At 40.7% G+C, this 23,779-nt stretch overlaps 1 long non-coding RNA gene across 2 annotated transcripts; it reads left to right on the plus strand.

Annotated features, from left to right (window-relative positions):
• Positions 1-14,471: 14,471 nt before the first annotated feature.
• Positions 14,472-20,213, plus strand: LOC140001947 (uncharacterized). 2 transcript variants are annotated; one of them, XR_011807765.1, is made up of 8 exons: positions 14,472-16,495; positions 17,088-17,167; positions 17,723-17,783; positions 18,231-18,506; positions 18,781-18,901; positions 19,161-19,257; positions 19,618-19,821; positions 19,905-20,213. It is a non-coding gene; the product is annotated as an uncharacterized lncRNA (long non-coding RNA). The 2 variants fall into 2 exon arrangements; XR_011807764.1 differs by lacking the exon at positions 19,161-19,257 and having other exon boundaries at positions 14,475-16,495.
• The last annotated feature ends 3,566 nt before the right edge of the window (positions 20,214-23,779 follow it).

The following is a 23,779-nucleotide window of genomic DNA, read 5'->3' on the forward strand; positions in this document are numbered from 1 at the left end:
GTTCAATGATAAAGTTGAACGACTTTACTATTATGTTTTTGAATACTGTACCACGATTTCACATATCAAGTTAGCACACAGGCAAAAGGTGCATCTGATCTATTAAGATCTACTGCATCTACTGCGGTGGTCACTCCTGAAAACCGGGGAGTGCTATTTACATTTTGTCAAACCAAAACGAAGAATAATATTAGTGCAGGTACAGTATTTTTATCTTTACAATACCTGCATCTTCTCAGTCATTTGGAGATGAGTTAAAGGTTGTCTATTGGAAATAGCCAGTTTGGATAGACGGGATTTTTTAGTAATCAAGTACAGGAAATTTTATGTACATGAAAACTGTACATATGTTGATATTGTTTCATATCCTAGTTTCTCTTTTAACAAATATTTGCCAGATCGAAACCATGACATTCCCACATCAAAGTAAATATTTATACAAACAGAATGATGCCATAAAAATCAAACACACGCACGATTTAGGGTGCATGCAGGCATACATGTATATATGCATATAAAAGTACCTGAACAACATAAAAAGAAAATATTGTACAAAAACTCTTAATAAAATCCAAATTTCCAGTAATGTGAAATGAAATTTCTCTCAGATTAGTTATTTAAAAGTACTCACACTGTCATGGATAGACAGATACTGCTTTTAGGGTTTGATTAAACTTTATGTCATTCTAATCTATTATGATATCAACTTTAAATGTAGGAAACAGCATTCAAACCTGGCACTCACTATGAGATATTTGAAATATTTTAAGATATGGTTCTTCCCTAAGACTTCATGGCAATTGTACATGTATGTTCAAGTCATCAGATCATCACAGCCAGTTATACTACAATCAAGATATTTTTTATCTGATTTTATTATCATTATTTCAAGAATTATTTTGATCCTGAATATAAAATCAAGTGGTCCTTCACTTTGTGTGAGACAAAACTCAAAGTCAACTGTAAATACAGGTGAGATCATTTAGGAAGGTAGTAGCCAGAACACTGCATTTAACATAACTTTCATATAAGCTAAATCATATGATTATGAATCTTTTCAGAAAACTGAAATTAATTTCAGAACCAACTTCCAAATTCATAGTAGACACATAAAGAAGAGCATAAAATGTACATTAGTACAAAAAGAGCACACCATTTGCCTTGAGAGTCAGATTAAGTAAAATGGGTCTTAATTGTTAAATTTGAGAATGGTTCGACAGAGAGTATGCAGGAGCTAATCTATTGAGTAACTGAAACCTCTGTGTGTGAGTTTCATAAAGCAAAAATTACGTCACACAAAGATGTTAAAAACTGTGTTAAAAACTGGCTGGATAGCCGGGCCCAAAGAGTTGTGGTGAATGGAGTCAAATCCAGTTGAAGGCCAGTCCTCTTTAATACCCTTATCAATGATCTGGACGAGGGGATTGAGTGCACCCTCAGTAAGTTTGCAGATGACACCAAGTTAGGTGCGTGTGTCAATCTGCTCAAGGGTAGGAAGGCTCTGCAGGAGGATCTGGATAGGCTGGACTGATGGGCTGAGGTCAACTCTATGAGGTTCAACAGGACCAAGTACCGGGTCCTGCACCTGGGGCACAACAACCCCAAGCAGAGCTACAGACTGGGAGATGAGTGGTTGGAGAGCTGCCAGGCAGAGAAGGACCTGGGAGTGATGGTTGATAGTCAGCTGAATATGAGCCAGCAGTGTGCTCAGGTGGCCAAGAAGGCCAACAGCATCCTGGCTTGTATAAGAAACAGTGTGGCCAGCAGGGCTAGGGAGGTGATCGTCCCCCTGTACTCGGCTCTGGTGAGGCCACACCTTTAGTACTGTGTTCAATTTTGGGCCCCTCACTACAAGAAAGACATGGAGGTGCTCGAGCGTGTCCAGAGAAGGGCAACGAAGCTGGTGAGGGGTCTGGAGAACAAGTCCTACGAGGAGCAGCTGAGGGAGCTGGGATTGTTCAGCCTGGAGAAGAGAAAGCTCAGGGGTGACCTTGTCACTCTCTATAGGTACATTAAAGGAGACTGTAGTGAGGTGGGGGTTGGTCTATTCTCCCACATGCCTGGTGACACAATGAGGGGGAATGGGCTAAAGTTGCACCAGGGGATGTTAAGGTTGGATATTAGGAAAAACTTCTTTAATGAAAGGATTGTTAGGCATGGAATGGGTTGCCCAGGGAAGTGGTTGACTCACCATCCCTGGAGGTGTTTAAAAGATGTTTAGATGTAGAGCTTATTGATATGGTTTAGTGGAAGACTTGTTAGTGTTAGGTCAGAGGTTGGACTAGGTGATCTTGGAGGTCTCTTCCAACCTAGACGATTCTGTGAGATTCTGTGTATGTTGATAAATACAGGCAGTAATAAAAATTCAGTTGAATTTTCTTCATTGTAGAAGAGCTACAACTGATATATTCTTTTACATACTTTTTTGGTTTGCTGGCATTACTTTTTTAAAGTGATTTCAATCTGTGTAGTCATAGCAAAATCAAATGAGACTGTTCAGTTTCCAGGAATTTTCCTTAAAAACAGTAAGCTGTGAATAATGGTGTTTGCATCTACAGTGGTGCTAGCAGATACCATGTAATTATACACAAACACCTAAAAGGTAATGTTTATGCAATGTAAAAATGTTACTGGATAAACAGAACCCTCTTCCTACAAAATTATTCATGTCTTTTGTTTTCTTTGAGGGTTGATAGGTAGCGGGGGAGGGAGAAATGCTACTAAAAATTCTGCTGCTTCCTATCTGAATATAATTTACTCTTAATAAGCCATTCCAAAATTACACTAATTTATCATAAGCAGAAGTCATCCCTGCATGTATATTATTCCAGAGAGCTTGTAATTCCATATATGTCTGGAGAATGTATTTTTGTTCTTGAATTATTAAACATCCTCAACTCTTTGATTGTTGAAAACAGTATCATAAAGGGAAGGAAAGAAGGGGAACAGGCTTTTCTAAAACCAAGAAAACTACTAATTGGCAGAGGAGAATATAAGGTGGTTCAGAATCTTAAACATTAAAAATATTTAGACATAGGATATGGGATTTGAATATTTTATTCTGCTTAATCAAAACTGTATTTTTTCTAGCTATCTAGGGATTTGTTCCTGACATGACAGTCTTGAGCCTGCTGAATGTTACGTATGTCCATATATAATAAAAAAAAACACACATTATATAAATCCCAATGCAGAATATGAATACTTAATTTAAAAGTATCACCTGCATAATGAGTATCAGTATATAGTAAAATCCCTGATGCTTTTTTTTTTTTTTTACATCAAGGAAATGCAATTTGAACATCATGTCAGAACTAATGGCAACACACACATATTATTAGTTTTAAGATCAGTTGCAAGCCTTAAGCAATGCGATTCTACTCAGCTCTCCATTATTCGTTGTGTTTTTTTGTTTTGTTTTGTTTTAATAAGATTAGCTGGCAGCAGACACTATCACTGACATGTTGAAAATAAATCAAATTAGGATAGATTCTTTAATTAATGAATTAATTTTAACTTATTTCAATGTGATATTGTCATGAGATCTGCCAATTCGTTGAAGGAATGTTTATTATAAATGTCATGGACACAGAAACGATAAATGAATCATACTAGTAAATCAAACTACAGTAGGTCTACAATAAAAGACTGGTGTTTGGGAAAGTAACACTGAGAACACTGACCATTTTTTTTCAGCAACATCTCAAATTAAAAAAAATAAAATAAAATAAAAATCTAACAAACAACTTTTTAACAAAATCTATAGGCTGCTCCAACTTGAGGGAATGGTCACTAATGGTGGAATAAGTAAAAAATACTTTCACTGAAGTAATGCTGGTTCTTCAACACGTAGCAGTAGTCAATCCTGTTGTAGGTGTACATACATTTCGCATGCATGAATTCTCAAACTTTGTCCATTAGGGCTGTTCATACACACTGCAAATATTTATGCTTCTTTTTTTGTTGAGTGCACGCAAACTCAGCTGTGAAAAAAAAGATGCTGTGAATTCTGAAGAGAGATGGTAGAGTCAAAGATGTACCAGACAGCACTCATTATGACCACAGCATCCTTCCTTCTATCATGCAACTAATTCGGAGAATTTGCTGGCCTTACCACACCTAAAATTAAGGTATGGGATTTTGGATATGAGTTTTTCACAACTTTTCAGGATCCAGCTGCCCTGATTGAAAGAAATCAATCTTGGGTCTTGTATTGAATGCAGGGAGTGTTCTGGTAACAGGGGACACTGAGAAGGTGGAGATACTGAATGCTTTCTTTGCTTTGGTCTTTGCTTCAAAGACTCCCCCCAAGGACTCCTGGACGTTGGAGGGAGGAGATGAGTCTGGGAAGTGGAGATCTCCCCCTGTTTGATGAGAGAGTGGTTCGGGAGCATCTGAATGGAATCAATGCACACAAATCCATGGGTCCCAATGGAATGCATCCATGTGTACTGAGGGAGTTAGTGGAGGTGATCGCCAAACTGCTCTCTGTCATCTTTGAAAGGTCCTGGAGAACAGGAGAGGTGCCTGAAGATTGGAGGATAGCCAATGTCACTCCAATCTTCAAAAAGGGCAAGAAGGAGAATCCAGGAAACTACAGGCCAGTCAGTCTCACCTCTGTCCCTGGAAAGGTATTGGAGCAGCTTGTTCTGGATGCCATCTCCAAGCAAATTGGAAGAGAAGAAGGTTATAAGGAGTAGTCAGCATGGATTCACCAAGGGGAAGTCATGCTCAACCAACCTCGTTGCCTTCTGTGATGGCATCACCAGCTGGATAGATGAGGGGAGAGCAGTGGATGTCATCTACCTTGACTTTAGCGAGGCTTTTGATACTGTCTCCCATGACATCCTGCTGGCTAAGCTGAGAAAGTGTGGGATAGAGGAGTAGACAGTAAGGTGGGTTGAGAACTGGCTGACTGGCTGAGCTCAGAGGGTGGTGATTGGCGGCGCAGAGTCCAGCTGGAGACCTGTGATTAGTGGTGTGGTGTTCCCCAGGGGTTGGTGCTGGGTCTGGTTTTGTTCAGTATCTTCATCGACGACCTTGATGAGGGAAGAGTGTCCACCTTCAGCAAGTACACCAATGACACAAAGCTGGAAGGAGTGGCTGACATGCCAGAAGGCTGTGCCGCCATTCAGCAAGAAACCAACTGAGGTTTAACAAGAGCAAGTATACAGTCCTGCACCTGGGAAGGAACAACCGCATGTATCAGTACAGGCTGGGGGATGACCTGCTGGAGAGGAGCTCTGAGGAGAAGGACCTGGGGGTCCTGATGGATGTCAGGTTGGCCATGAGCCAGCACTGTGCCCTGGTGGCTAAGAAGGCCAATGGGATCCTGGCGTGCATTAAAAGGACCATGGCCAGCAGGTCAAGGGAGGTGATCCTCACCCTCTACTTTGCCCTGGTCAGGCCTCACCTGGAGTACTGTGTCCAGTTCTGGGCTCCTCAGTACAAAAAAGACAGGGATCTCCTGGAAAGTGTCCAACAGAAGGCAACAAAGATGATATGGGCCTGGAGCATCTTCCCTATGAGGAAAGGCTGAGAGACTTGGCCTTGAGAAGAGAAGACTGAGAGGGGATCTTATTAATGTTTACAAGTATCTTAAGTGTGGGAGACAGCGGGATTTGGCCAACCTCTTTTCAGTGGTTTGTGGGGACAAGACAAGGGGCAATGGCCACAAAATGAAGCACAGGAAGTTCTGCACCAACATGCAAAATAACTTCTTCACAGTGAGGGTGACGGAGCACTGGAACAGGCTGCCCAGGGAGGTTATGGAGTCTCCTTCTCTGGAGATGTTCAATATACCTGGAGATATTCAATATACTATACCCTAATATACTTGGGCAGCCCGCTCTAGGGAACCTGCTTTGGCAGGGGGGTTGGACCCAATGATCTTTCAAGGTCCCTTCCAACCCCTACAATTCTGTGATATCTATATAACAGTTCTGCTGTAACTGCTCAAAGATTATCCATTTTAATGGCTGACTTAATAACTAACAGAAGGATCCTTTTTTATCACACTTTGGATGAGAAGGTGCAGAAAAATTGCTGGAGATAGATATCATTTTAATATCAAATTAGGAAGGCAAGGGAGAAGGGTAGATCATGGACCATCCAGAAACAAACAGCCCAACAGGCAGAGCACTGAAACTGTTGCTACCCTTATTCCATTTTGCTGATATAGTTGTTACAGGAAAAGGGTAGTGCCTGCTCCATTTATTTTATTTTATTTTTTTATATTCTCACACAGAAGCACTAACTACATGTGCATGTCAAATATATGAACAATTTTGAATTTGTAGACAAGGTGTGCACATTGTCAAAAATGACAGTAGCTAGAATAAATGCAGAGATAAGGAAACAATGACATTTATCTGTGAAATACATATGCTACCTTGCTTGGAGGAAACATGTGGGGAAAAGTTTTGTTTTTTTTTTTTTTCTGAAAAAATGAAAAGCCATAGTAGTGAAAGAAAATCAAATAACAGTAGACAAGAAACTGGACATGAATTTCCCATAAAATACATCAAAGAAAAATTGGCTGCTATATTTCTTATGTATTTATAAAGTTATCTTTAAAGCACACCTTCATTCAGTACAGAATTCACTGCCCATTTATTGTCTTTCCTAATTTTACCTTACACAAATGCAATGTACTGTAATGTTATCCTCTAAGAATGGAGATCTTCATGGAATATGTACAAATCTAGGTAAATAACTGAAGATTTGTGGATTTTTGCTTTGTAAGAAAATTTTCAATTCTTTCATCCCTATCTTTGAGTATTCTGCCATCTTCTGCTGCTATATTTTAGACTTTGAAGGGTTATTTGAAAATATTAGTTTCCCCATCACTTTTCTCTTCACTAACAAGAGGCTATTTTTTCATCTGATATCCCAGAAAGCCCTTGGCTCTTGTAATATCTCCATACAAACCCATATTGCCTTTGAATAATGGCATCATTACATAAGATTATTTATTCAGCAATGAATTTGGAGATCAAGAATACAGTCTTATGATCATGATGATTAATAAAATTGTAAAGGGGTAAATGTAATTTGTACTTGAACAAATATTACCTTGCCTGCACTATTTGATGAGCCCTGTTAATAAGATATAAAGCAGCCAATTTTCCCAGACTGGCTTTAAGTGAAAGGTACCCTTTCATCCACTTTTGTAAATTTGTGTCTATAATCTTTCCCTCTACTTTTCTACATTTCATGAAATAAATGTATGGCTAGAAGGGGGGGAGGGTGGGGGGGGAAGTGCCTATCCTGAAAGGCATTTCTACCATAAGACCACACTAATCAGTGGGATGAATTAACATGGATTCTTAAAATAGGCAATAGCTCAGGAAAAGAATTACAAATGTTTGATCAAATCACATTGCTCATAGCACTTCATAAAGGCATATTCATATGCGTAACCATGAAAAGTTTATACTTTTACATTATAATCTAGGAAAGAAACGACACAGTTTTTCATTATTATTTTGTAGATTTATTCTGTTGGCAATGCATTTCGAAAGAGTTAACTAGTTGACAGCTATTACATCAAAATTTGCATTTGGCCTATAAAAAATGAAAAATATCCCTTACCTCTTTGCATGCATAGCTTTTGTGAATGCACTGAATTCTATTGCATAAGGACTGATGGTTTTCAGGATTCCATTTGTGTCCTAAATTGCTAAAAATCAGTCTTAATTTCAAAAATGCTACTTCATACCATTTAAATCCTTTTGTATATCCACAAACTGGAAACCTTTATAGATTTTTTTGTTGTTCTAGGTTATGCACACACTTTTCTGAAATGCAATTTGTCCTCCACCCAAAACAGATGAGTACAGACCAACATGTGAGACCTCCTTAAACTACAAGAGATTTCATTCATGTTATTTCAACTGTCCCAGTATAGATTGAAACTAAACCTCAAATTCAGTATCATTTACTGAGAAGAAAACTTTTATCTGAACCAAAATTCCAGATTTACAAAGAAAAAGATGCCTGCTTTAACTTTTAGTTCCTGCAAATATGTCTGCAATTTGCAGTTCAGGTTTAATGTCAGATTATAATTACAGCTCAACTTCAAATCATTTGTTCACAAGCCATACAAAGAACAATTCTGAAGGTTTTATTTATGACATAGCTCTTCTTTTTGAGCTACTCTCAGGACTTCAGGAAATAAATTTAATTTATGACTCCAAAATCCCTCCAAATCACAGTATCACAGAATGGTTTAGGTTGGAAGGGACCTCTGGACATCATCTGGTCCAATCCCCCGGTGCAAGCAGGAACTCCTAGAGCAGGCTGCCAAGGACCATGTCCAGACGGCTTTTGAACATCTCCAAAGAGGGAGGCTCCACAGCCTCTCTGGGCAACCTGTGCCAGGGCTCTGTCACTTGCACAGTAGAGAAGTGCTTCCTGATGTTTAGATGGAACCTCCTGTGTTCCAGTTTGTGCTCATTGCCTCTTTCCCTGGCACCATGGAAAAGAGTCTGGCTCCATCTTCTTTGCACCCTTCCTTCAGGTATTTATAGACATTGATAAAATCCCCCTGAGCCTCCTCCTCTCCAGGTTGAAAAATGAAGGAAATCAAAGTCAGAATTGTAATCGCAACTCTTCATTAAGTTGTCAGACAGCATTATTTGTATTGTTGAACTTAGTAGTGTTGTTGTTGTTGTTGTTGTTTGTTTGTTTGCTTTTTAGGAAAGATGTCTTCCTTTTTTCCTTCCATCCACAAGTTCCTCCATTCCCAACTCCATTCCCAGTACCTTCTATGCAATTCTCAGTACCTTCTATGCAATTCTCTTAGTCTGCACTTATACTGCAGCCTTGCTATTTACTGTGTCACTAACCTTCTCTGTGCCTGGAGCATCAACAGTTCATCAATCCCCACCTCCCTCTCCTCTTGAGAGAAGGCTCCAGGCTGACTCTGAAGAAAGCAGTCAGGACAAGTCAAACAGGCAGCCTGCCTCCTACCTATGGCCACCGGTACCCCTTTCAGTGTAACATACCATACAACACCTTGGCAGAATTAAATAAACAAAACATAATCCCAACCACACTCACCAGCCTTTCATGCAGGTTTGTGTCAGGCCTTCCCAGCATTCATCAGCCACAAAAATTAGTGTTATTTCAGAATTCTATTTTACAAGTCGGAAAGAGTATGCTGAGTAACAATCCAACAGAAAGACCCAGACTTCCCTGTTCTTCACTGCTAACTACAAAGCAGGAATCTGAATTATCTCATTGGGTTGGGCATCTCTATTAAACATCTTGCAGGGCGCATCCAAAAGTTCTTTTCAAATGACTATGTAGTTAATCACTATAGTCTGCATTTCACTGCAATCTGTTGCCTTAATCAGTTTCTTCTCCTAAAAATGCTTAAATATTATTTTAAGCACCTGGGTCTCAGTTATTCCATCTGGTTCAACACATTCATTTGTGTGTGAAAACAAAGTTACATCTAAATCACCTAAAAGATTGTATGATGCTATATTCTAGGTGAAGAACCAAAGCTTACATAAAGTGCCTGGCTTCTGCAAGAAACGTCATTCAAAGCCAAAGAATTTACTTTAAAAGCATCATGGTAGATGGAATGAACAGCTCAACATTGGTAAAAAAACATGTCCCTTCTTCTTTCAGCACGTGAGACTAATATAGATTTTGCATAAGATGTTTTTAGAGCTTTTAAATAGGATAGTTTGTACTGGAAGATGTCATATTTGAGCTTGTTTGTCATCATGGCAACAAAACCCAGAAGAAAAAAAGAAAAGAAAAAAAAAAAAGAAGATATACAATAAAACTTCCTATTGTAGGGGAGGAATAAGGAGAAGATTGTTGCTGTTATTCTTGGGTGTGCTTACATTCAGTGGTGTTAAGCCATCATGTAAAGAAGCCAGTCTGCAGTCTTCATGTTTTTAGCTATTTATCTACAAATCATGAAAAAGCTTTGTTATCAGAAAAGCTGAAAAGAGAACAAATCTCCCTCAAATATGTTCCTAAATACTCCATGAGTTGTAAACCCAAGGCAGGTGGTCCTATATATAAATGGATAGAGATCAAGTAGCTCTGAAGCACAGCTGGATCAAAGCTCCCTCTTCACATCTTTCCTTCCAGGTAACATCCCAAAGGCAAAACCGTTCATGGACTTCAGCACGATGAACACCACAGAAAAGTGTTCGAACCAGCCCTTTTTCCATCAAATAAAATCTTATATAATTTCTTATATAATAAAATAAGATCTTATGTAATTTCTGAGAATTGTTAAATTATTTCAGTTTAATAATAGGGGTGCTACAGCATATATCACTGATATGCCTTTGGCTTAGACTTAACACAACTTCAGACCAGAGGACATATAGTAAAAGCAATAATTCCAGAAAATACAAGGCCCTACAGGAAAGACAACCCAGGCCATTCACAAAACCTGATACTGTGTCCATACAATACTAGCCATACAGTTTGCAGTGCTAAGTTTCCACATTACATCAGAAGTATTCTATCATTTAGTCATTATGTGTATTTTTTCTTCTGTTCCAAGGGATCCATGAGATCTCCTCATCAATTTATTCTATCTGATTGTTTAGGAATGGAACCTTTACCATATATCCTGCATGTAATTACAACCCTTAGGAATGTGCTCATTTTAATTGGTATAGTTATATACCAATATATATTTAACACTAAAAATAAAACTAGAGTAAATTTCAAAAAAATTTTTTTTATTTTATTTAAATTACTCTTCCAGGACTGGCATTTTATACTTCTAAATATGCATGGATTTATCTTTATGTAGGCTAGAAATATTATTTTCTGTATTTAAGTATCATAGTTCTACTTGCATATCAAGTATCTTATACTTAAATATTGAACCCCATTCTTGTATGGTTTTCCTTAGTTCCATGATAGATTTTGAAAACTTTGACATGCACAATAAAAAAAAAAATAAATCCACATATAGCAAATTTATGTTTGACTACAGTTGTATAATGATGCCACTATAGGCAACTTTACAGGTTACGTATCTGCAATAGATTTGGGTAAGTAATGAAACCTGAGAACTGACTGGTAATACTTTTGTAGGGGAACTTCTACGCCACATGGACCAGTTGACAGAGCATTTTTTCACAGATATTTAACCTCTGAGCATGCCAAATATTCACTATAAAAACAATCACCATGTCTGACTAACAGAAAAATTCCCTCATTCTTTCCATGCAAGGCAGCTGTTGTCTTTCATAAGAGAGGCAGCAGCTGCAGCTGGAAAGATCCTTCATAGCCTGAAGAACTGAAGATGATAGCCTGATATTGTTTCTCTACTTCATTTGCACCTCTCCCAGCAGGTGTTAGCTCCTTTTCATTTCTAACTTCAGAGATTCCGTACAATTCCTGTCAGTCAGACCCAAGCATGCTCACAAACAAGTTCTTCTCTTTACTGACCTTCAGAAATTCATTTTTTTTTCCCCAACTGTCCTGTCTGCCAATCCCCAGTCCCCAAACTTACAAAATCTGTAACTTTGTATTATGAAAAACAAAAAATAACATGCATGTAAAAAGAACAGAAAAGCTCTATAATTCTTCTCCCTGTTTTCATAAAAAATGCAATACTGCAAACACATAATTCAAAGGAATGAGCTCTGCGTTGCCAAGTTATTATATATTTTCTTGTTAAATCTACTCACAATGGCAGTCTGATGTGAAAGAAGTGAGATAAGAATAAGTTTGGTTTGTATTTTTTTTTAAATGTTATATATAATATTGAAGCTTGCTATAAATGGCAGAACGAACTATATTATTCACAGTATAATTACTATACTTTTCTGTGTACATACAAATATGACTGGAACAAACCTAAATCAATAAGCCTGTGCTGAACTTCCTGATATCCTTTCGAGCAAATAAACCATAGCTGCGTATTTTTTTGATCCCAAAATACTCTTCACAAAAGATACTAGAACATAGTGTATCACCTCAGCTTGGCCACTGCTTGTCCACAAAGAACATCTTCAATTCCCGTGTTACTTATTTAGAAAAGGTTGGGTTTGTTGCATTTTTGGAAGACTTATTCCAGAATCATTGAAGCAACTAAAATTCCCAACCACTTGACAATTCTGTCAATAGAAAGAAGATATTTTATATTTTTCTGTACATATATTTATTGCCATATACTGGATAAACTACATTTCTGAGATTAACCTTGGGTACTAAATGCTAACATCTGTATCATACAATGACAAATAACACTGCAAAATACCTTGGAGTTTATTTAGATATTCTACTCTACAATTTAGATATTCTACTATTCTACAATTTCCTCATATAATTTCTTCTCATTTATCATTTAAGATTCCTGGTTAACACACAAAATACAACTGAGCTTTGTGGGTAGCATGGTTTTTAGACTGACCGATTTTAAGTACTCGTTCCTCTGCTAAGTCACTTCAGTTACAGAGCAAATTTATCTCTTTTCAAAGCAACCCACTATTAAAACAAACAACAACAACAACAAACAGATGTAGCTATTTGGTCTGCTTTGCAAAGATTTTCCTTACTTAAGGTGACTGCATTTCACAAGAGAAACTTACTATGTAAAAAGTCTTACTATGTAAAAGTAAAAATGGCTGTCAAACAACCAGCATCTTGAGTGCCGCACTAATATTCTTACAGGTTATAGAGATAATCAAAAGATTGTAGCAATTTGTAAAATGCATAACAAGTGACTTTCTCAATCAGTCCATTTTTCAGCTGCTATTGCTTCTTCTCTAGACGTACTATTACATTTATACATTGGGACATAATGCCTGAGGATTTTTTACAGTTGGAAGTTCATTTACCCCTGAACTAATTACATAACTGGATGCAAAAGTGAATTGTAAACCTGAAATATATTGACATGTTTTTCGGAGAATAGAGCTATCTTCAGTTCCTTTCGTTCAATACAAGTCATAAAGAAAAATGCTTAATTCTCTTAGGATATGGTAAAGCTAACTGAAGAGCTAGTCTTTTCTGAACACTGTTTTGTGGCTTCCCTCTCACCTCCCCCTCAAAAAGTAAGCTTTATCCCAGAGCAGTAATCTGGGATCCTTCAACCTTTTTTTAATCACAGTTCTTACTCTGTTCTTTGTGACAGTCATACCATGACTCACACAAGGTCAGCAGTATTATGTTTTTTTTACCTAAACTGTGTGTACCTTCATCTATTTACAAGGCTTCACAGTGCTTAAACCACTCTATTATGAAACTGCAGCTTTGGTGAAAAATTATGAATATGCTAAAGCTCATCACAGTGCCAGTTCTGCAATAAATTATGTTTCTTTTCTTTGGGGACTTCCTTGTAAAAACAATAGCTCTGGGTATTGCTCCTACTGAAGAGTTCATCATATGCTTGTCTTTGATTTCTTGTTTTCCATCTTTTGTTATCTACAAAAGACAAAGCAAATTTTTATTCTAACAGATTTATCTGTTTTGTCAGAAAGGTTGATTCACTTGAGGCAAAAACAGGCAAAGTTTGTCTTTTTCCACTGCAGAAGCCTGCTGAAGTCAAGGTCTGAAGCAGATTTATTTATCTATTTTGTAGAGCTTCTACAAGTCCTGTTTTCTGAGTGCATAAATTCAGGTTTCAAACTGTACTGTTGCGTTTATTTGGAAAATAAATAAATAAATAAATAAATAAATAAATAAATATATCCCTTCAAAAAATTCTAAGTGACTCAACAATTAAATTTCACATATGGTCTGAAGAGCAAAGTGCGGGCATATTTAATTAACAAGATGTTTAGTAAATTTTCTGAATTAAATTTTAAAAGAACTTTACTGCCCCAGTCTAGGCCAAAGCAATCAAAAGGAGTCTGATACCGAAGACATTACTGTTTCCTCTTCCCAACGAAACAGCTTCACTAAGTAGCACTGTGCTCATTTATATAGGCTTAACACTCAGTGAAACAGAAAGATTTCAAACTTTAGACTCAGAACCAGACCATTACTGGCAGGCTAAATCATTTAAAGACAGATCATAAACCCTTTACATATATTGATGAGAAGCAGTCCTAGCTTGTTAAATATTTAATATCTTAAAGAATTAAATGAATGGGAGAAAAAATGGGAAAAAAATAGGAAAGGTAAGGGGAAGGATGAGGTTAGAAGAAAAAGATTAGGGTGATAAATAGAAAATCATGAAGAAAAGACTGACAATGAGGTGATGAACACTGACACAGAAAGAATGGCCAGAACATTGAAGAACAGAGATGATGTCATTTATGCAAAGAGAATGTAAGTGAGACAAAAGTAATGATATTAAAATATTGAATTTCACCAGAATTCAGCATAGTATCATAAATCAAAGAATGAAGCAGAATTGTAAATTAAGCATATTGAAAAGATTCATGCAGAATGCAAAGTTTTCTCATACTCTTAAACAAATAAAATTTTCATACATTTATATGAAGCACAAATAAAAATAAAGGGATATAAGAGCTCAAAACCCAATTATTATGTCTTTACATCAGAATTGCTATTTCATCAGTTTCATAAAGGCAAATGGTATCCAAATGCAGACAGCACTTTGATTTAACTGAGTATGACATGAAGAGATTTGTCATTCTAGGTGATCTCAAGTGTCTTTTGAGTATCAGACTTTGCTTTTAATTAATCTTGGAAAATTAAAATATATAATCTCAGAACTATACATGACTATACAGTGTTTAAAACATTTATTAATTTATTGATCCACGCTATACATACACCTCTGTTTTCAAACTAAAGAATCCTTAAACTTTTATGTGAAAACCAGTTCATTTCTCTGACAATGTCTATTGCCTAATCTTTCCCTTAATAATTGCACTTTTTTCCCATAATGCTGAAGAGTGAGTAGAGCTCAGCCTCTTCCCTATGTCAGATCAGAGCCAGCTCCAGCTGGCTCCAAAATAGACCCACTGCTAGCCAGAGCCGAATCAGGGAGCAAAGCTGGTTGGGCCTCTGGGAGATCAGATTTAAAGAAAACCTGCTGGGATTTAAAGAAAAGAGCAGCTGAGAGAGCAAGGAGTGAGAACCTTCCCTGCAGACCCCAAGAACAGTGCAGGAGGTGCTCCAGGCAGGCAGCAGCAGTTCCCCTGCGGGCTGCGCAGGGAGAGGCCCCTGGTGGAGCAGGCTGTCCCCCTGCAGCCCATGGAGCAGATCTCCACGCTGCAGCCCCCCCGTGGGTGGAGGAACCCCCGGTGGAGCAGGTGGATGTGGCCTGGAGGAGGCTGCGGCCTGTGGAGAGCCCCTGCAGGAGCAGGCCCCGGGCCGCAGCTGCAGCCCCCCCGTGGAGAGGAGCCCCCGCAGGAGCAGGGGGTCTGGGGGGAGCTGCCGCCCAGCCGTGGGGGACCCGTGCTGGAGCAGTTTGCTCCTGGGGGATGGATGGATGGATGGATGGATGGATGGATGGATGGATGGATGGATGGATGGATGGATGGATGGAGCCCGTGGGACGGAGCCGTGTGGGAGCAGTGCTTGAGGAGCTGCTGCCTGTGGGCAGCCCGTGTGGGATCAGCTGGGGAAGGACGGCATCCCGTGGGAGGGACCCCACGGGGAGCAGGGGCAGGGAGGGAGCGAGAAGGAGCGGCGGGGACAAAGCATCAGGGACTGACTGCAGCCCTCAGTCCCCTGTTTCCCTGCGCTGCTCAGGAGGAGGAGGTGGAAGAGGGCAGATGGGGAGAAGATGTTTTCCTTTGTTTCTCACGTGTCTAGTTTGTTGGTAGGAGGCAATCACTCTTACTGTCTCCCTATGCTGAGTCTGCTTTGCCCGTCACGATAGTTGTTGAGTGATCTCCCCGTCCTTATCTCAGCCCTTGAGCCCTTTGCATCGTATTTTCTCCCCCTTTCCCTTGGAGGAGGGGGAGGGAGAGAGCGGCCGTGCTGGAACTCGGCTGCCCAGCCGATTCAGACCACCACAGTTGCAAAGGACTGGAAAAGTTTTCCCAAGAAACAAGATGTTTAACAAGGAAGTGCATAGTTTCCTTATTAAGGCTTCCTGGATGATTGGGGTTATTTCATATTCCCAGCTCGGAGGAAGAGAATTGTTGATTTCACCTTCTTTTTTCTGACATGGAAATAAAAGGTGAACTGCTCTACAAGGACGGGCAACGTCTCAGAATCAAGCTCTTTTGGTCTGTAATCCCTTCTCAAGGAAAAGATTGATCACACACCTTCCACAGGTGTAGGGGAGCAGGGAATAATGTTTGAACTACTCTAATTCAAGTCAGTTTGGGCACAGTGGTACTTCTCTAGCTGTTTCTGAGACATACGCGTTAGCAACAGAGATTGTTGTGCCGTCACTGGGAGGCGCCTGCGGTGATGACTTCAGAAACAGAACTGAATTGTGTCACCACAGCACTTTGGCAACAGCTGCCTCTGCGCACATTTAGCCGGGAGGGACAGAGAAGGGTGCTGGATGTGATGAAACCACGTGAGGATTTGTGGATCTCCCCTTGAGGTGCACAGAGAGGGACCATGCCCTTCTGTAAGTGTTTTGATGCTTGGCTGGGGAAAACAATGCGGTTTTGTTGTGAATGCTTCATTTTAGTATTCTGTAGTTTGTGTCAAGTCCTGACAGAAGCACCAAGGTTGGTACTTTGCTCAATGATGGAGCTGCACAGAGTGAGAACAGACCCAATGTACGGCTGAGGGCCTCTGCACGTTCTCTTCTTCCTACAGACGATCAACAAATAAGGAGAGACAGAGAAGAGTGTGCTGTGGTCCTCCCAGAGACCGCAAGTACTAAAGCATAAACAAGAGGCTTAAGAGTCCCCCTGTCACGTTAAAATTCAGGACAGCAATGGACTTCATCACATGGGCTGGCCTGTCGACTAGTGTCTCAGGCTGTGGGGTATGAAGATGCACTCCATCTGCTTTCAGGGTAGCAATTGCAGTGGGCAAGCTGCCTGACCTTAACATTTGTCATTTCATTTTTCACCAGAGTTTTGCTGCTTTCCCACGATTCAGTCTTGGTCTAGGAAAAAAAAAAAAAAAAAAAAAAAAAAAAAAAAAAAAGTGAATTCGGAGCAAAATAAAAGGATTTCCTCTCCATTGGTTACGTGTTCTTAACTTGACAGGTTTGATTATCGACTTAGAAGGCAAATATCTGGCCAGACTGCAAGACGTGTGCTCGCAGCGTGGGACAGCTCTCGTAAAGGTGATTCAGGGTAGCTTCTGGAAAACAAGACATCAGATCTCCCAGACAGCTTTCTTTGTGCTAATGTAGGAAGGGCGAGTAAGAGTAAAGGTCCAGATACCGTAAGAAGCGGAAGGTGTGAAGGAAACTTCCTTCTGGCTGATACAGCTCCATATCTAGTTGCCAAGTAGGAAGAGAGCAGCTCTAAGTTTCTTGGGGAGAGGAAAACAAAGAGGCTGGGAGATTGTACAAAGAAAAAAATGGGATGAGCTATTTCAGGAAAACATAGTAACTGGAAATAGAGATTGGAAGAGTGCTTTAAGCCAAGACAGAAACTTTTTAACACTAAAACCTAGGAGTTGGATGAACCAAGAAATGAATCCATTTTGATTATGCAGTTGTGTCCAGCGTTATCTTGGGAAATATGGTTTCCACATAAATGTGTCTGGGGCTTGAAGTTTTCCTAACGCCCTTCTCTGTGTATTCCCTACTGTTTGGTAAGCGCTGAGGTCACACTGCAGACAGCAGCACGTCCTCTCCCCACTCCTTAGCTGTCTGTTTTCACAACATGTCTAGCAACAGAATGGCTTGGACACACCTGCGCCTATGACCGAGTTCATTCAAGCTGGTGGACAAGGTAAAAGCTCTGGACAAGCGAAGGGGAGGGAGGGAGGGACGGACATACAATATGATCACTTTAATCTCATTTCTCTAAGAATCCTTGCTGAGAAAACAAAACAAAACAGAATCAAAAAGAACAGAACAGAACAGAACAAATGAAGCAAGCAGCCAGCTTGCTGGAGACATTGTCTGGGAAACAGTGAAAACACTTGCAGACAAAAAACATACCAAAGGACTAACTCTTTGAGCTTAATTCTACTCAAACAGCATAACCTCAAACTCCTCTTCCTGTTCGTAACAGGCTGGTACAGTAACATGTCCCATTGGATGACTTTGCAGCATAGATGTCAGGAATGCAGCTTGGGATCACCTCCTTCTACTGAGAGTTCAGTTTGAAGGGATGAGCAAGTAATTTTTCCTGGGTTGACGGAAATCTAAAGCCTGTTTTCTAACACTCTTACAGACACTTCTCTGTCCATCGGCCTGTCCTGCCAACTCTGGTGTGAGTGTGAAGTTGTGGCAAGAGGGATTTCCCATTCCTATTTGACCTGGTGGACACCAGCTTTCCTAGGAAATTGCTGATGGTGCTGAGGAGGCAGCAGTATCAAAGCCCTTGTCGATGAAGGTACGACAAGCTGGGGAGGCTTTGGCATTTCTGCACAATGCTGCTCCCTGATTGTCACTCAAGACTCAGATTCGGAAAGAAGCAAAGCAAGCTAGAGGAAAACTGGATGTCCTGGTAATTTTCTTTCTTTTTATTTTTTCATTCTTCACTTGTAAGAAAATCTAAGTCTTTAAACCATTTGTTTGCAAGCACAGCTTAATGGAAATGCTTTATGGGTGTGCTCCTTCACCTTGTTTGGAACCTGCTTAACCTGGCTTCAGCTCTAGGACACCTATGCTCAAATGTATGCTTCCCATGCTAAAGCGGTGTTCTTTCGGTCTTCTTTTCTGTGATGGTTGCAGGTGAGGTTGAAAAGAGTTGTCAGTACGATTCTTCGTTTCCTTTGCAGGATCCAAAACTCCGTATTACAGCGGATCTTCTCCTCTGCTCTGAAAAGCTTCTCAGGCCAAAAGAGAATTGAGATGACGAAGGAAATAGAGAATGCTGACCAATATTTCCAAGTACCACCCGTAAGTTTTGTGAAAGAATCCGGTGCATTTCTGTAGTGGTAGAAAGTTCATAAAATCATGATCGTGCACTTGAAGGCAAGCAATGCTACAAAAATGAAGAATGCAAGGCCCTGCTTAAGGACAGTCTTCAGGCTGCTTCTAGATCAACAGCTCATTTGGTTCTTCCACAACCTCATCTCCGCTTGCTTAGAAGTTGTGAAGGTCGGAAGCACACTCCGTGTTTTTCATCCATCCCCTCTGTGTATCTTTTCCCTGACAGCAACTTCTGTCTTGGCTCTTCACATCCAGCCAGAGCAGTTTCTTTGCCTCCGCAACCTGCAGGCTGTCCTCTCGTGTGTACCTGTGCTGGACTGAGGGTAATGCTTGTAACGCACGCAGATGCTGTATTCACTAGGACTTTTAGAAAAGAGAGCAAGAAGCTAAGCTGCGCAGCAGTTTCTTAGGTTTCTGTATCTCTCTCTCTCTCTCTCTCTCTGCGTATATATTTCATTACTTATTTACTTGCTTAAAGATCCTTTAAGTACAGTAGATACTTTAAGAAAGCGTACTTGTTCTTCTCCTTTACTTGTTTTTAACGTTTACTTTTCTAACCAATCCTTAATGTTACCACATTGGCTTTATTTAGTTCTCAGTCCTTAGAAGTACTCAAAGCACATCAGTGATTTCTCTGTTTCTCAAGCTGTCCATCTGCATTGAGACCTCTTATCTTAATTTAGGTATGAGGTGCAGAAGAACACTGAAACCAGCCGAAGCCGTATCGGACACATGCTTCTGTGCTAGGAAGTAATTCCGAGTGATTCCACGGTGTACTTTAGACAGGTTTGCTCTGGTCCTCTGGACACAGCATCCCCAAGGGATATTTCAAAGCTCTCGGAAGGACCTGTCGTTATCTCTGACACTGCAGCCTCCATTAGGAACGGGTAAATATTCCTTGCCCTTGTGGAAAGGAACTACTCAGTTAGCTGTTTCTAACCCAAATCTCTTTGTTGTCTTCTCTTGACAGACACCACCCGGCTAGCCAAGCTAAACCACTGAAAATGGAAGGAGTGGGACATCTTCCAAAGCCTGCTGCTGCTTCTAAGCAGAACTGCGATGTAGGTGGGGACACAGCAAGAGGACACGTCCAGGCCAGGGTGCAACTGAAAGGCACCTGTCTGAGCCACAGAACAAAGTCAGCGATTCCCAGTTGCAGACTGTTGCTCAACTAGTGACACAGCAGCTGGAGCGCTTCTGGTTGCTGCTGATGGGTTCGCGTGAATCAGCCAGGGATATGAGCTACGAGAACGGCTGAAGCGATCTGAACTTACCTGAAAGAAAGAAGACAAGAGGGGAGGGAAGGGGAGGGAATAAAAGGAAGGGAGGGGAGGGGAGGGGAGGGGAAGGGAAAGAAAAGGGAAAGGGAAGGGAGGGCAGGGGAGGGCAGGGAAGGGGAGGGGAGGGGAGGCGATGCGATGCGATGCGATTGGAGGGAGGGGAGGGAGGGGATTGAAGGGGAGGGGAGGGGAGGGGAGGGGAAGACAGTGTAGAGGAGGTAGGGGAGGGTAGGATAGGGTAGTGTAGCATAGCGTAGTGTAGCATAGTAGAGGGGAGGGGAGCGTAGGAGAGTATAGGGTAGTGTAGGGGAGTGGAGTTTAGGGGAGTGTAGGATAGGATAGGGGAGGGGAGCGTAGGGGAGCATAGGGGAGGGGAGCATAGGGTAATGTAGGGTAGTGTAGCAAAGGGGAGTGTAGGGAAGTATAGGGGAGGGGATTATAGGGGAGTGTAGTGGTGTGTGGGGGTGTGTAGGGGAGGGGAGTGTAGGGGTGTGTAGGGTAGGATAGGGGAGGGGAGTGTAGGGTAGGATAGGGGAGGGGAGTGTAGGGGAGTGTAGGGGTGTGTAGGGTAGTATAGGGGAGGGGAGTGTAGGGGTGTGTAGGGTAGGATAGGGGAGGGGAGTGTAGGGGAGTGTAGGGTAGTATAGGGGATGGGAGTGTAGGGGAGTGTAGGGGTGTGTAGGGTAGTATAGGGGAGGGGAGTGTAGGGGTGTGTAGGGTAGGATAGGGGAGGGGAGTGTAGGGGTGTGTAGGGTAGGATAGGGGAGGGGAGTGTAGGGGAGTGTAGGGGTGTGTAGGGTAGGATAGGGGAGGGGAGTGTAGGGGTGTGTGGGGGTGTGTAGGGGAGGGGAGTGTAGGGGTGTGTAGGGTAGTATAGGGGAGGGGAGTGTAGGGGTGTGTAGGGTAGTATAGGGGAGGGGAGTGTAGGGGAGTGTAGGGTAGTATAGGGGAGGGGAGTGTAGGGGAGTGTAGGGGAGTGTAGGGGAGTGTAGGGGTTTGTAGTGTAGTATAGGGGAGTGGAGTGTAGGGGTGTGTAGGGGAATGTAGGGGTGTGTAGGGTAGTATAGGGGAGGGGAGTGTAGGGGAGTGTAGGGACAGGGAGCATAGGGGAGGGGAGTGGAGGGAAGGGAAAAGAGGGGATGGGAGGGGTTGGGAGTGCTACTGTAAATAAAATTGCCAAATACATGACATTTTGGATCTGGAGCCAAATCTTTGTGTTGCTGAAGGGACGCAAGACACAGACTCCTGATGGCTGTTGAACAGGAGGCTTTTATTGCCCTTTTTCACTCCTGCAAGTCCTCTCCCCGTAGCCCCATGTGCTGTCCATGCGCCCAAATCCCAGTTGGTCAGAGACCCTCAGACACGCGCCTGGAGCCAGCCAGCAATTGCCCACTGCCCAAAGGTCCTCTTGAACACTGTAGCCAATTCTTGATCTCAGCCTCCCTCAAGGTTTTGTTTCTACCGCTTGTTTCCTCATTACCTCTAATTCAGGGACCTGCGAAACAGCGCGAAGCCACCTGAAAAGTCCCTCCCCACGCGTTGCCATTCATTCCACAACCTGATTTATCGCTGCTATCCGCGCATTGCACAGTGCCAGGAAAGGTTTGGCGTGCACAGAGGTGGCTGAGGATTTTCAGAAAGAACTTTCCTTAAGAACTGCATCAAGGCTTTTGTTTCTACCGCTTGCTTCCTCATTACCTCTAATTCAGGGACCTGCGAAAGAGATGTATCAACTCTACCATGGTCTTAAATGCCTTTTTGTACCATGGTCACGCTTTTCTGTCTACGATGTGTTTGAGAAACCTCTATTTTTAGCTTTTATGCCTCTAACAACATACTCTTCAGTGTGCCCCATAACACCCCCAACATGATTATACATCTTTTGGAAGTTTGCGTCTTTCTTATTTCTTTTGTTTAGACATGACACCTACATTTTGAAGGGTATCTATTTTGTTACATTCCTCCTAAGAATACATTTTGCTGTCCCAGAATAGCTCTCTAATTAAGTATTTTGTGCTTTTGAAAAAAATTTACCTTTTCATCACATAGTTAGGTAACATTTACTCACGCTGTTTGGAGTTTATTAAAAAGTGCCTGTGTTTTTATTTGCATAGCTTCCATGTACTTCCATAAGCATTTGTAACAGCTGACATACCCTTGATCAATAACAATCCTTCCCTCTTCTTACATATGCACAGATTTTAAATCCATTAGAAAAGAAGCAGCGTAAGTATGTAGTTTACCTTTTTCCCCTTTTACAGTATCACTCCTGTACAACCTTCTCTGTCATTCCTATGTAACTTGTACAATTCTAGCATCGCATAAGGTTGAATGGCGCAGAACTATTCCCAAATCATGAAAGAGTTTGTGGTTACTACAGGAGAAAATCCAAACCCCAAAGACACAACATAAACCTAGTTCCTGAATAAGTCATTTCTACTACCAGGTCTGTAAAATCAGAAGCCAGCATCTGCTTTTTCTTTTCACTTTTTTGGTTTCTTATTCAGATCCTGAATGAGTATGAGAAGCATAACAATTGTCTTCCTCACCTTTACCCAAATGTTTATATTTTATACTTAAATTCTTGTATAAAAAAAAAAAAAAAGAAAAACAGAATGTAAGCATTTTTCCACTGTAAAAGCAATGGTTTTGTAAATATAAAATTATTATTTTACTGTTTTATAAAGTTTCTTAAATTAAAGATTATGTGCCATAACTTCAATTTGGATTTATTTCTCAAAGTGTTGAAGAACAGGGGTGGGTTTTTTTCCTAATGATTTATTCTTATATCCTCAACTTTAAGGTATTTCACCTGCATTCCTATGACAGCTACCATAATAATTCAGAGTTCAAATGCAAATATTTTATTTAAAGCACTTAAGGAAATATAAAGTATATTTAAATATTCATAACTCCACCAGTAATATACTTAATTCAGAGTGTAAGAGAAAGCTACTGATTACACAACATTATAAGGTTACCAGCATTTCTGGGGTCTTAATGTCAATATTACAGAAAAACTGAATGCATGAGTTACTACTGTGAGATACACACAATTTGGGTAAGTCTTTGCATGCTGTCTCCTAATGAAAATTCAATAGGTTGTTTACCCATTTCAAGATGGATGATATGCACAATATTACATTGAATACACTATTAAAAGAAGTCATGTTACAAAGAGCTGTTCTTGACAAACTTCCCACATACAATGGAATTTCACAAATCCTCAAAGTGACAAGATTTTGAGAGCAATGGTAAAATGCTCATCAAATTACCTGTACGCTTTTGTTCTCATTCCCAGCCCTCATGGCTACAGAAACTACCTGTTCTCTGCCCTCTGATTTGTACCAGAGCAAACGTAACCTATTAGGAATACATTATAGCATTATCATTATGATGTGTTAAAAAGACTGTCTTGTTTTCTGATGATTGCCGATAAACACCCAGGCTGCTGGGCCCAAAGAAGTACTTAGGTTGAGAAAGGGCTCCAGCACATATGAGGAATAAAATTGAACCTAATAGCAGCTGCAAAGCTTTTTTATAGAGTACCAGTTCCGGTAAACAC

Source organism: Anas platyrhynchos, chromosome 2 (assembly GCF_047663525.1).
Source record: "Anas platyrhynchos isolate ZD024472 breed Pekin duck chromosome 2, IASCAAS_PekinDuck_T2T, whole genome shotgun sequence".
Lineage (NCBI taxonomy): Eukaryota > Metazoa > Chordata > Aves > Anseriformes > Anatidae > Anas > Anas platyrhynchos.